Below are 14,493 nucleotides of genomic sequence, written 5' to 3'. Positions count from 1 at the left end.
TCCTCTGTGAGAGCAAGGACAAACACAAGCACAAACCAATGCTTTTGTCTTTTGTGTTTCTAGCATTTGTAGGTGTGGATGAAACAAATAGCTGTCCTATAACTCACCTATATTGTACATTAAGTACCTTTCTACTCTTCTTTTTGAAAATATCCTAGATGTGAGCCAAACCTAAACTTTAAGTGATTCTCACCAGACTACAGGGTAAGTGCATAAAGAATCAGAATGTTTAAGAAACAAAAAGCCTGAACCCTTTCTTTAGGGATGATCAGGTTCTTCCACTTCTAAACTTGGATTTTGTGCATGGATCCAGAGCTAGGGCACCTTTAGAGGAAGAAGGTACACACCCATGCTCTTCTGGGAGGTTTTGTTACTGTCTATGTAATATGATCACCCTATTTTACAGATAATGAAACTAAGGCTTAAAAAAGGTGACTTGCCTAACTAGTAACTGTCAAAACTGGAGTTTGAAGCCAGATGTCCTGAGTTCACTGACTATAACATAGTACTGACCAATCTTATCTTAGTACATGTTGCCCACGCTTTATGTAGTGACCCGCCATTTTTAATCAAAAACCTTTTATGTCTCCTGCTTTTCATAAGACAATACACACACAAATAATTTGTATTGTAGAGACAATAAAGCATTCAAGACTATTAAAGTAGTTGAAATTTTCCAGTAATGATCCACAACTCTTCTGAAGTTATTTCAATTTACAGTTTTTTCCAAGTTGCAGTTTTTTAGAAAGCCAGTTTATTCTATTAGAGAATTACAATGGAATAACATTATAACTTATTCTTGCTGCTTACCAAAATGAATGACATTGTGAAATATAGCAGATATGATGATGCTTTTAACTTTGCACACAAAGACGGTTTAATTCTGAGTTTACATACTTCATGTTCAAATGCAGTCAAGCAGCATGACAATACAACTTGTCTTTGTCATGAGCCTGTGCCAAATGATGGTTGGTAGACTGTGCCCAAGAAGAGACAGGACATGAACCAACTTAAATCTGACCTCCTTTGCACATACCATATCATCAGTTGCTACGATTCATTTGCTCTCTTTTTGAGGGAGCTTGCTATGTCTCATTTTTGTTGATTTTGATTTGAACTTCAATTTAATCATTAAAAAAAATATACATATCTATTTGGGAGCTCTACTCCAAAATATCCAACAGTTTTGGCCATTGCTTTGTGGAGCTCCCTTCCCCTGGGGTCTCACTCTTCTCCTTTGTGTCCCCAGAGTATGCCCCACAATTTAGAAAACTCTTGGGATGCTGCCTTTCTAGGAGAGTTTATTTTTTTACCATAAATGTCTATGAGATCCCAGGAAGAAGATGTGGAATTTTAGGCACTGCCAACTCACTTCACTTCTCAGAGATGATATTTCCCTCTCTACAAAAGGATGGGTTTGGACTATATGAAGTTGTGAGGAACCTGTGACCTCGAGGCCACATGTGACCCTCTAGGTCCTCAAGTGTGGCCCTTTGAATCCAAAGTTTGGATTCAGTCACACTTCATATATGGATTCAGTCAAAGGGCTTCACTCAAGGACCTAGAGGGCCATAGGTGGCCTCATAACTGTGCATTCAGAGGGCTGCACTTGAGGACCTAGAGAGCCACATATGGCCTTGAGGCTGCAGATTCCCTACCCCTGAACTAGATGAACTCTAAGTTCATCGATGAACCCTAAATCCTATTATTTTAATTCACACAAGGCATTTCTCAATGACCTGAATGGAGGCACAGGTGCCCTGCTGATTGAATGTGTGGGTGCTGCAAAGCTTGGAAGAGATAACTAATGTGCAGGTGGACTGACTTGAGATCCAGGATGAAATGGTGGGGCAGGTGCTAACAGAATCAAATTTAATAGGGATTTTATGGGAGGAATGGACAGAAAGATTAGCTGTGTCTCTGAAAAAATGTGGACAGCCATGACAGTAGCAGCCCCTGAAATCAAAAGCTTTGTGGGGTGATTGAGCTCTTAGACTTCATTATAAGATATTGTAGCTGGAAGGGCCTGTAAAGATAAGCTAGTTATAAGATCATTTAGAGCTCAAAGGGGCCTTCTATTCATCTAGTTCAATCCCTCCATTTTACAGGTGAGGAACAAGTTCAGAGAAGGTATGTGACTTTGCCAAGCTCATGCATCCCCATCCTTTCATTCTGCAAAAAGGTAAGCTGAGACCCAGAGAAGTTAAATGGTTGGTTCACACTCACACAGGTAGTAAGTAAATAGGGATGGGAACTGAGCCCATGACTCTGGGGTAGCTAGGTGGCACAGTGGATAGATTACTAGGCTTGGAGTCAGAAAGATTTATTTTCCTAAGTTCAAATTCAGCCTCAGGCACTTGTTAGCTGTATGACCCTGGACAAGTCACTTAACCCTGTTTGCCTCAGTTTCCTTATCTGGAAAATGAGCTGGAGGAGGAAATGGCAAGCCACTCTAGTATCTTTGCCAAGAAAACCCCAAATGGGGTCACAAAGAGTCAGAAACAACTGAATAACTGAGCCTAGGTCTCTTGACTCCGAACACAGTGTTCTTTTGCTTGTACCACACTAACTTTTAGAAATATCAAAAATCAGAGGTGGGAAGGATCTTAGAGATCATTTAGTCTAACTCCCTTCAAATGGGTAAACTGAGATCCAGTGGGGCAGAGAGGGGAATGGGTTGTCCAAATGGAAAATTGTACATATGTGAATAGAAGATGTGTTGGGAGAGAGGGGGATCAAAGGATTGTCTTATTGAATGGGAACTGGAGGGAAGCCAGGAGCAATGAATAAGCTGAAACGTGGGAAAGAGGTACCATACAACTTGTCATATAATCATGGAATGCTCCAGAGCCATTCTCTCCTTTTCCTTTCTCAAGTCAAACTGTCTGTCAGCTCTGACCCCACTTTGTAAGCCCCAGGCTCACACAGATAGACCTGCTCAGCTCTAACCAGCCAGACTGGCTCTTTCTACCCATGGCTGGACAAGTCCCCGTCTTGTCTCCATCTCCAGATGTGGAGCCAGACCCAGATCCCTCTTGGGACTTGTTCTGTCAGAGAAATAGCCTCTGCCCAGAGAAAGTCAGGAAACAATGCGTCTTAAAATGAAAGCCTCTTTGTCTTATCCCAACAAACAATGGTCAGAGAATTGTCATGGAAGTAGAGCACAAATGGGATATAAATCTCTAGGGCTCAGACAAGGAGATCATTTGTCTAGAATGAAGGAGTCTAGTGGAAAACTGGAAGCAAAGGAGTTGAGGATGGACCTGAATTGGTGAAGGAGGAAAAAGGTGCCTGAGATCAGTTCTCCCTCTCCCCAGTCAGGAACATCCAAACTTCCCCTCCCCACCTCCCAACCCATGTGTTTTTCTCTGTGCCTTTTCCTGGTTTGACCAAGTTTCAGCTCCAACTCTCATCATGATCTCTGAAACCTCTGGACTCTTGCTCCAGACTGCCAAGAAGCTCTGTGGATGCTTTAGGAAAGTTGTAGCCCTTCCAGATGCACCCATGCATTTCCCTTTCATGTCTACCAGCATCCCTCCATGCACACTCCTGCCCCCACGCCTTCTGTAAAAGGCACTATCCCCTGCACACATCAGGGTCCTGCACAGAAGATCCCCACCCTCTGCACACACTCTCCTGCCCACACTGCGCCATCCCCCACCACCTCTGCCTGGAATTTCACAAATCCCAATAAGGAGAGAAGTTTAAAAAATAAGAAAAGACTAGTGGCGGGTGGTTAGCCTGCTCTTTTCAGCTATTGTACAGCGCAGCCGGGGACTGAGGGACTCTGCGGGTGTCATCAAGGGCAGTGACTAACCCCACAATGACTAACCCCCTAATCCCATCATGGCTGGGATCACCACAGCCTTGTTTATTCTTCAGGGGGAGCACTGGGGGGAGGGGGTAACAATGCCTAGACAATGGGCCCCACCACGTGGGGGAGTCAGGCCTTGCCATGAGCTTGGGGATGACGCATTATCTGCGGCCACAAGCTACTTTGGCGGGGTCCTCCCCATTGGGGAGCAGCCGAAACCTCATCCCACCCAGCACGGCCTTTGTCTGCACCACATATTTGTCTTATTTGGTGGATTTTTGTGGGTTTTCCCGTCTTTCTCCAGAGCACTGACTGCCCTAGGGAAAGATGGGGGAAGAGGAGGGGGAAGGTAGGGAGACCATTGTAGGGGCCTAGAGAAGGGGAGAGCAGTAACTCTTGGCCATGATGCCTCAGGCGGGTATGGCGTGCCTGATGGCAGGGAAGGAATCTAGTCCTGGAGAGTGTTCTCTTTTGGTCCTGAATGGGTGTCTTTGGGTTCCTGATAGATCCTCCATACTGGCTCTGGTTCCCCAATCTCCTTTTCTCAACAAGAGAGCTCTCCGCTTTTGGATCTGACCTTACCACTTCTTATCCCTCTACTTCAGCTCCTCTCCTAAGCTCTTTCTTTCATTTCTTTCCTTTTCTTCTGAACCTTCACACAAGCCATTCCATTCACCTGGAATAGTCTCTCTCTTCTTTCTACCTTGGCTCATCCTACTGGTCCTGAGCAAATCTCACTTCCATCTCGAAATCTCCCCTGACTGCTTCAACTACAACGAGCTCTGAACCCTTTTAGTATCTATGATCAGTTAGCATGCTAGTGTGAAAAGGGCTGAATTTGGAGTCAGATGACTTGAGTGTGAATCTCTGTTCTTCTACTAACTATAGGATCTACCTGTGTCATTTTACCTCTCTAGGTATCAGTTTACCCATCTGTAAAATTAGAAGATTTGGACTAGATAGTCCAAAATGGACTTAGGTTCTTCTCAGATCTAATATTATGATCCTGTGACTAGGTGACCCCCAAATTCCCTTCCAGCTTTAAATTCTAAGATCTATGACACAGCTAGGTGGCACAGTGGTTACAGTTCCAGACCTGGAGTCAGGAAGATCTGAGTTCAAATCTGACCTCAGACACCTCCTAGCTGCATGACCCTGGGAAAGTCGCTTAACCCTGTTTGCCTCAGTTTCCTCATCTGTAAAATGAGCTTGAGAAGGAAATGGCAAACCGCTCCAGTATCTTTGCCAAGAAAACCCCCAAAAGGGGGGTCAGGAAGAGCGGAACATGACTGAAAAACGCTAATGACAACAACGTCACTTAAATGACGCTGCTGATACATTGATTTATATTACTAATTATCTTTTTATGAGCATTAGTTATAGAGTGTGAGTCCCTTAAGGGCAAGATTCCCTACTCCTCTCCCCTCCTCCCCCCATTTCAGGGTATTTGACTTGGAGATGGGAAAGACATTCATTTGAAGCTTGTCTGACACCAATAAATGTTAGCTGAGTTTAATTGATCTGACAAATCCCTGATTCACTTATTTCCCTTAGCACTCTCTTCCAAATCTTTTTCTGTGACCATAGACAGGTCACTAGATCTCTCTAAACCTCAGTTTCTTCATTTGTAAAATGGAGACAATACTCCTCATAATCTATCTCATAGCATTGTTGGGGAAAGCACAGTATAAACCTTGAAGCACTATAAAATTCTCACTTTAATGATGAAAATAATGGCTGTTATTTACCTCCCACACATATTCAAACCTAGATTATAAGGAAAGGCACTAGCTCTTTCCCTTCGATCTCCCCCATTTCTCCTTCCCCCAGGTGCCATTCTTGATTCCAAGCCACTGTTCAAGAAGTAGTGGGAGAAGGTTACTTCTGGGTAAGTGCAGGGTCCTGCCCTGGGTAATGAAGAAGAAACCCATAACTCCCTGCGGAGCTGGGAGGGAGAGCTAATGACTCCAGCTCTTGCAGTAGGAGAGGCTGGAATTTCCTAATTGGCTGTTTTTACCAGAACCAAGTGGATACACAAAAGGGATGAGCAGCCTCTCTGCCTTCCTCTTTGCCTATTTCTATGTTTGAGAACTATTCTGAGCTACATCAGGATCATAGGTCCTCCCCATTCCCCTCCACCTTCTTCCCATCCCCCTTCCCAAGCTTCTATATATATGATAACTGGGCATGCTATATGGGGTGGGGGAAGCCAAGGCTTGGCACTTCTGGGTTTCTCACAACACCTGGCACAATGTAAAGAACATAGTAGATAGCTTAGTGAATGAATGAATGAATGAATGAATGAATGAATGAAGTGGACAAGAAAGGGGACAAAGACCAGGTGCCCTGCTGAGACAGGAATCTTGGAGATCCTGAACAGGGGGAAAGGTTTCCATATTTATTGTGTATATATTTACAAATTTCCTTACTGCTTTCCTCAGGTCCTTGTGAAGAAAGATTATCTCATTGTATTTCTATTCCCAGTGTCTATTTAGTACATTACCTGGAACATAATAGGTGCTTAATAAATATTTTTTGGTTGATTGATCCAGACTACTAGAGAAGGAGAGTATGGGTATACCAACAAGACCAAGGAGAAGGCTTGCTTGCTGTCTGGATTGCTTTGCTCAATGCCTCTTGCATCTCTTAATAAGGGAATTAATTAATAAGGAATATTCCCATGACCATAGTTGATCAGGTTGAGAGTTGAGTGACAGGTGGACACCAAAGGTGGATAAGCAGCTCTGAAAAGGGCTCAGCAAACTTTCACATCAGAGGTGCTGGCCTTCCCTGAGCATCCCACGAGTGTCTATCCCAAGCATGTGAAGATGGCCCCTGGTGGAATAGGCAGATGAGAACAATTTGTTCCAACCGCTTGGAACTTGGTTAGATATCTATGACACCAAGGTCGTCTGTTATATCCAGGGCCATCACCAGGCAACCTTACCTTTGTCTTGCCAGTCTGGAAGAGAAAGTGAAGCTCACAACTTTGGGCAACTCTGCCTCACTTAAATCCAATTCATGGGAAAGTCAAGACACTGCTCCATGAAGTCATTGGTCCTCTGAAAACAAAAAAAAGCATGAACAGCAACAACCCGAGTTTAGGATCTTATTATCTATTATTTCAACCAATTCAATAAACATGTATTAAGCACCTAATGTGTGCAAGGTATTATATTAAGCACTGGGGATTCAAAGACAAAATCCAAAATAGAACCTGCCCTCACGAAGCTTACATTTCAATAATGTGATACAACACAAAAAGAGTACCAACTGTGAATTCAGAGCCTCTAGGTTCAAATCCTACCTCTGATACTATCTGTGTGTCCTTGGGCAAGTCACTGAAACCTCGAAGTGCCTCAATTTCCTCAGCTGTTAAATGAAGGTGTTGGGTTAGATAGCTGCTGATGTCCCTCCCAGATCTAGATTTATGATCTTATATACATAGATAAGTAAACTAAACACACACACACACACAGAATAATCCAGATTTCAAGAGAAGGAATTGAACCCCCTGGAGAGCATGAAGTTCCTTAGGTGGTGGCAGCTGTGCTTTGAAAGAAGATGGGGATTCTAGGAAGCAGAGAACAGGAGGGAGGACATGCCGGGTATGGAGGACCAGCTTGCAGAGGTAAGAAATAGAATGTCATGTACAGAGAACAGCCAGTGGACAGGTTTGACTAGAGGGGGTATTAAAGAAAGGGGCAAAATATGAACCAACCAAAACTGAAAAAAGGTGGGGAGGGGAGAATGCATACCTACATGGATCATCTTTTATCCTAGAGATATTAGGGAGCCCTGAACATTTTTTTTAAGTAGGCTTGTGATGTGATTAGATCTGTTTTTTAAAACATCTGCCTGATAGTTACACATTTGGGTTATTATAATAGGCTTCTACTCCTTCTATATGGCTCCAATCTCTTTCCTTCACCCCATACACTACTGTCAGATTAATCTTCCTCTGTACTGCTCTGATCATGGTACTTTCCTGCACAAAACATTCAGTGGCTCATTGCCTACTGAGAAAAGTCCAAACTTTCTTAACTTGACATTCAAGGTTTTCAAAAACCTGTCTTCTATGGTTTTTTACTTGATATAGTCTCTCACAGTATCCTTGTAGGCAACTGGTATAGAAACAGTTGACTCAGCAAACCCAGTGATTAATGTGTCATCCACTTTTGGGGAAGAGAGAGAGAGAGAGAGAGAGAGAGAGAGAGAGAGAGAGAGAGAGAGACAGACAGACAGACAGACAGACAGACAGACAGACAGACAGAGACACAGACACAGACAGAGAGACAGAGACAGAGACAGAGAGTTCTAGCATATGTACTGATGACTGAAGTTGCCAGTCACCTGAATTACTGAAAGGGCAGTTCTTAGTGGCATGTCACAGAACTCTGTCCTTAACCCATTGTCTTCTACGTTTGTATTAATCACTTGGATGAAAGCACAAATGGCCTCCTTATTGAATGTGTGGATGACACAAAACTAGAAAAGATTAACTAATATGTTGGAGAACAGAACTGAGATCTAGGATAAAATGGTAGAAAACATGGTAACAAAGCAAAATTGAATAGGGATGCATGTAAATTCCTGCTTAGGTTAAAAAACAACATTAGTAACTGCATAAGTATAGGATATAGAAAGTGGTTCTTATGCAAAAGACCTGCAGCCTCAAGGTAACATGTAGCCTTCTAGGTCCTTGGGTGCAGCCTTTTGACTCCAAGTTTTACAGAACACATCCTTTCATTAAGGGGATTTGTTCTGTGAAGTTTGGATTCAGTCAAAAAGCCTCACTTGAGGACCTAGAGGGCCACATGTGGCCTCAAGGCTGCAGGTTCCCCACCCCTGACTTGGGGATTCTAGTGGATTTCAAGGCCAACATGAATTATCTGTTTGACATAGCAAAGAAAAGGGGTAAACTTGGGCTACAGTAAGAGAGGAATAGTGTCCAGGGCATCAGAGGTAATAATCTTAATGTACCATACTGTGGTCAGACAGTATTCGTAATCTTGGGTCTGGCTCTTTGAACAACATTTTAGAATGCATTAGTGCCTCTGAAGCATATCCAGAAGAGAACAGCCAAGACAGTAAAAAGAGCGTGGAATCTTGAAATTCAATTCAATGAATGTTTATTAAATACTTAATATGTGCAAGGCAGTGTTTAAAGTTCTGGGGATGTAAAGATCAAAAAAAGACATGATCCCTGTCTTTGAACAGGACAACTCAGTGTCACAGTGGATAGGGCACCAGGCCTAGTTCAAATCCAGTCCCAGATACTTGGTAGCTGTAATCCCAGACAAATCATTTAATGCTGTTTGCCTCCGTTTCTCATTTGTAAAATGAGGTGAAGAAGGAAACAGCAAACCCCTTCAGTATCTTTGCCAAGAAAACCTCCACTGGCGAGTCAAACATCAACCTTTCCCTTGAGCGAAGTACAGTCTATTAGATCAATAAAACATATCAATATCCTTGTAGATATAGAATATAATATAAAATAGAGTGCGATAGGAGCAAAGGAGAGAGTCTAACAAAGTGCTCTAGAAAAATTCTGGTCCGGAAAGCTTTGTACTTTAAATTTTTGTACTCAGTTCATGGGCTATTTTCAACGTCTATCCAAGACATGTGCAGTGGACTATAGACCAATCTATAGGCTTCTCAGCCAGTGACATTCTTTCTGAACAAGTGGCATTTTTCTTCTACTTGGTCTTGATTGAGAGGATAATAGGGTCTCAATTAGATAGTGTAGAGATAAGAGCCTATGACAAAGGAGGAGTGGCAATAGAGACACCCAGATAATACACAAGTGACAAATTTGTTGTTGTTTGGTTATTTCAATCGTCTCCAACTCTTTGTGACCCCTTGTGGCAAAGGGAATGGTTTACCATTTCCTTCTCCAGTCATTGAACAGGTAAGAAATTGGGCAAATAGGGTTAAGTGACTTGTCCAGGGTCACACAGCTACTAAGAGACAAATGCAAGAGACATCAACCTATGAAAGTCTAGAGTCTTCTTAGCCTGGTAATGCATATGTTTATACACAAGTGTACAAAGTGTAACGACAAGCTCAGTGAACTAAGATATGGAGGAAAATCTGAATTCACAGGTTTGAATTCATTTGATTTGGTAAGTTGAAGCACGACTGGAAAATGAACCTAAGAAGAGAATGTTGTCGTTCAGTTATTTCATTGTGTCTGACTTTGTGACCCCATTTGGAATTTTCTTGGCAAAGAGAGACAATATCTAATTTAAAAGGAGGAGAATAAAGAAGTATAGAGCAGAGTAGTATTTTATGTTTAAGAAATCGTATTTATATGTGCAAGTCCAGGGGCCAGAGGGGGAATTTTGGTGAAAAGCTTTTGGGGGAGGATCACTACAGAAAGAAACAGTCAGTACACGTGATTAAACTCCTACTATGTGCCAAGCACTGGGCTAAGTCCTGGGCATACAAAAAGAGGTAAAAGACAGTTCATGCCTTTAATGAGTTCATTACCTAACAGGCAACACAACCAGCAAACAAACATGTAGAAGCAAGGCTAAATATGAAATAAATAAGGGAGGGAAGGCCTGACAATTAAGACCAGTTGGGAAAGGTTTCCTATAGAAGATGGGATCTTAGTCTTATCTTAAAGGAAGCCAGAAAAGCCAGTAGGTGGAGAAAAGGAAGGAGAGCATTGCAGATATGGGGGACAGTTGGAGAAAATGCCTAGATCTGAGAGAGGGAGTATCTTAAATCACGGAACAGCCAGAAGGCTGTTGTCACTAGATCAGAGTACGGTGTAAGAAGACTGTAGAGGTAGGAGGGCTTTGAATGCTAAAAAGAGAATTTAGTATTTGATTCTAGAGGCAAGAGGGAACCACTGGAGTTTATGTTTGTGTGACTCTTGTCCATTTCCTCTCATAATCCTTTAATTTTCTTAACATTTTATGTGTTACCATGCTTTCCATCAATTATCTTTTGCTCTCACAACATGTCTGACCCATTTCTTTTCTGGCCATAATGTCTCAATCGGCAATACACTGTAGCCTGTTCACACTAGATACAATATTGTCTCTCTATTGTCCTATAAGTGACTTACAACTTCTTCAAAGACTTGGTCATACAACATTACTCTAGAATATTTATGGCTTTTGTTTCAAAAAGAAATGGGTCAGACATGTTATGAGAGCAAAAGATAATTGATGGAAAGCATGGTAACATATAAAATGTCAAGAAAATTAGAGGAATGCGCTTGAGCACTTTGGGTAGACTCCATGGAGGATTATTGTCCAGAAGTAGTGTCTGTCCAAGACATATGTTCAATGGACTAGTTCTATAGGATATCCAGCCAACCACATTCTGTCTGAACAGTAGGCATTCTTCGTTTGCATAGTTTTTCCTGGGTGGATGATTAGGCTGAATTCTTTTGAGTGATTGTGGGTCTTATTTAGAAGGCTTTGAAGTGTTCTGGGGCTTGATGCAATAGCACAATATTGTCCACAAACAGGGACATCTGGAGGACTTTGCCATCTATAGTCTCTCTTCGATATGTACCCTCTTCGGAACATCTATAAGCACTCTTGATGAACATACATCTCTCTCTGTTCTGTGTCTCACTGGAAATTGATAATCAGAGGCTCATTGAACAAAGTTACATTTGTTGTTTCTTTCAAGGAATCTTTGTGTGATCTCAATTTATGCATCAAAGACATTTTGTTGGAAGAAAGCCTTTAAAGTGACAATTTGCTCTACTAAGTCAAATGCTTTTTTTTAAAAAAAGTCTACAAATAATCACAGTGGGATCTTATATTCACTACCCCTTTCAGTTGTGTGAGCTACAGGGGGTTATCTGTTCTTTTCTCACACTTATCGCACACACACTTACACCATGCATGTGTAAGAACCTTAAAGATTTTGAAGAGATGGGAAAGTAGACCTATTGGTTAGTTATTACTGATGTTTTTTCTGCTACTATTTTGGGGATGGCAATAATGTCCATGGTTTTGTTTGTTTCAGAAGTGATCAGTATCCTTTCTTTCAGATAACTATATATCTCTATAATAAAATAAATATAATATATACATATAATAAAATCACTTGGTCACTGTTTTTGGCATACAGAACACACCCCCATAGATATTCAGTTATATTCATGTACGTACACAGAACATATATACAGGTAACTGAAGTCACCCACCACTATTTCATACCTGCCTGTCAGCCTTTCCTTATTTCTAGAATTTCTCCTTCATTTTCTTACACTGTCCCGGTAGTTATCTTGGCTGAAGAACTCATGACCAAGATTTCGGGGTGCTCCATCAGGGAGGAGAGTAACTAGTTTAAAACATCTCCAAAAAGAGTTTTGTTTCAAGCGCCAGGAAGGGCAGACTGAGCAAAGAAGGTGTTGAGTGGGTTTTTGATTCCTCAAAGACAAGAGACATGGGAGATGATTTGTCTGATTATAGAGCTAGGAAGAGAAACAAGACTTAGTTCTTTAGCTGGATGAGAGTGGACTTTGCAACTGAGTCGCGTTCTTATAATATGCCAACCAGATTATTGTCAGCAATACATGGTTGACATCCAGGACTCTCCATGCAAGGAGGCTCAATAGAGCTGGCTGTCAACCTACCAAGAGAAAGCACAAAGCAAGGACTAGAGGGAGAAAAACAGCTGGAGCAGATTTTCATCAGCTTATCCCCACCTGAAACCACTGAAGGCAATGAACTCCTAGGTGTTGGGGGTATGGTTGGACTCATACTGGTAATCTCATGCTTTCCATTTGTCCCAGTCTAGGTGGATAGATTATTATCATATGAACACCTCTGGGCTTTGTTTCCCAGCTGAGATATTTGTAGAACAACAAATCCAACTTCATTTCTGTTGTATGGATGTGTGAACTGGTATGGCTTTCTCTAATAGGGGAATAAGTGCCTATTAACATGGGGTCCATGAACTCGTTTTTGTTCTTTTTTAAAAATGTATTTTGATAATTATTTCATACATACGATTAATATTCTTCATAGCCTTATACATTTTATTTTATGAATTTATAATGGGGTCCATGTCCAGATCACCTGGTAGAGGCAGCTGGTACAGCAATGGATAGAGCACTGGAGTCAGGAAGACCTGAATTCAAACCCAGTTTCAGATGCTTATTAGTTAGAACCCTGGGTGGAGGCAGCTGGTAGAGCAATGGTTAGAGGGCAGGGTCTGGAGTGAGGAAGACCTCTGAGTTCAAATCCAGTCTTAGATGCTTACTAGTTATAACCCTGGGCAAGTCACAACCTTAGTTAAGTTTGCTTCAGTTTCCTAAACTATGAAGTGGAGATAATAATAGCACCTATCTCCCAGGATTGTTGTGAGGATCAAATGAGTTAATACTTGTAAAAAGCCTACACGGTGCCTGGCACATAGTAGGTGCTATAAATGCTTATTGTCTTCTCTTCCCTACCTAAGAGGCATTTTTCTACAGGGAGAGTCTGAGAAGTTGCTATTGGGAGACTTGAGCACACTTGGACATTCTACATTAGCCTACTGCATGGTTGTAAAAGGCTTTTTCCATTGGCTACATAGCCAGAAGCGTCCGTATATCCAAAGATCCTGACTTAGTACCCACTGGGGCCTTTGGCTGCATCCAATCTGAGGGAGGAGGTGATTACTCCACTCATGATCAGTAAAACTAAGTATACAGCACACCTTCATCATACATTCAAAAACATTCTTAGAAGGTCTTCGTAGGCTTCGCCAGGCTGTCAAAGATATCTACAACATAGAAGAGATTAAGATCCCCTGGTCTAAACCCATCCATTCAGGTCTAGGTCCAAGGGTTAGTGTCTAATTTATATGCTGTTGGGAGAAGAGGGATCCCCAAGCAGAGATCCGATTAGTCTATCTATCTCTCTGAGGAGAGGTAGCTAGGTGGTGCAGTGGATTGAGTGTCTGTCCTGGAGTCAGGAAGGCTCTTCAGATCTCATCTTAGACACTGACTAGCTGCATGATCCTGTGCAGGTCATGTAGCCCTATTTGTCTCAGTTTCCCCATCTGGAAAATGAGCTGGAGAAGGAAATGGCAAAATGCTCCAGTGTCTCTGCCACGAAAACCCCAAATGAGGCCATGAAGAAGTAAACATGACTGAACAACATCTCCCTGTAGGCATTGGGGAAGAACTGAGCTGGAGAGATTACTAAAGATAGTCACTGCTAAAGAGAATTTGTTCCACATTAGGTGAAAGCAGGCTTTTGTTTGAGCTTATAGCTCTGAAGCATTTCCTACTCTTTTCTCCAAATTTGACTTCTGAAGAAAAAAAAATAGCTAGCATTTATACAGTTCTATATAAATATTTACAAATATTATCTCATTTGAAACTCACCAAGTCATTTTTGTAAAACCTCTTATTCATTGTTTCTACTTTCCTCCTCTATTCCAAGCTTTCTCTGTCTTCACCCTGCATTCTCAATCCCTGCCCCCCTCCCCCATATTTTAAAACCCAGCTCAACTGGCAGCTCTTCTGTAAAGCTTTTCCTGACTCCAATCAGCAAAGACTTTTATCCTTGAAACTCAATTTATTTTGAACATCTCTACTTTGCTTATCATGTAATGTTATGCATTACCATTATCTAAGTGTATGTCTTATCTCCTTCCCCGCTCCCCCCCCAACCCCGGGGGATTGGTAGGTGCCACAGTGGATAGAGCACTGAGCT

General features: G+C 41.9%; 1 long non-coding RNA gene across 1 annotated transcript in view; it reads left to right on the top strand.

The window, feature by feature from the left end:
- Positions 1-41: 41 nt before the first annotated feature.
- The window catches only part of LOC140525992 (uncharacterized), a 31,029-nt gene continuing 16,577 nt past the window's right edge, over positions 42-14,493 (top strand). The window contains exons 1-3 of the long non-coding RNA XR_011974190.1: positions 42-204; positions 2,109-2,182; positions 5,645-5,702. This is a non-coding gene — a long non-coding RNA (uncharacterized lncRNA). The remainder of the gene's footprint in view (positions 205-2,108; positions 2,183-5,644; positions 5,703-14,493) is intronic.

Source organism: Notamacropus eugenii, chromosome 2, assembly GCF_028372415.1.
Source record: "Notamacropus eugenii isolate mMacEug1 chromosome 2, mMacEug1.pri_v2, whole genome shotgun sequence".
Classification (NCBI taxonomy): Eukaryota; Metazoa; Chordata; class Mammalia; order Diprotodontia; family Macropodidae; genus Notamacropus; species Notamacropus eugenii.
This window is presented reverse-complemented; position numbering and strand designations above follow the sequence as displayed.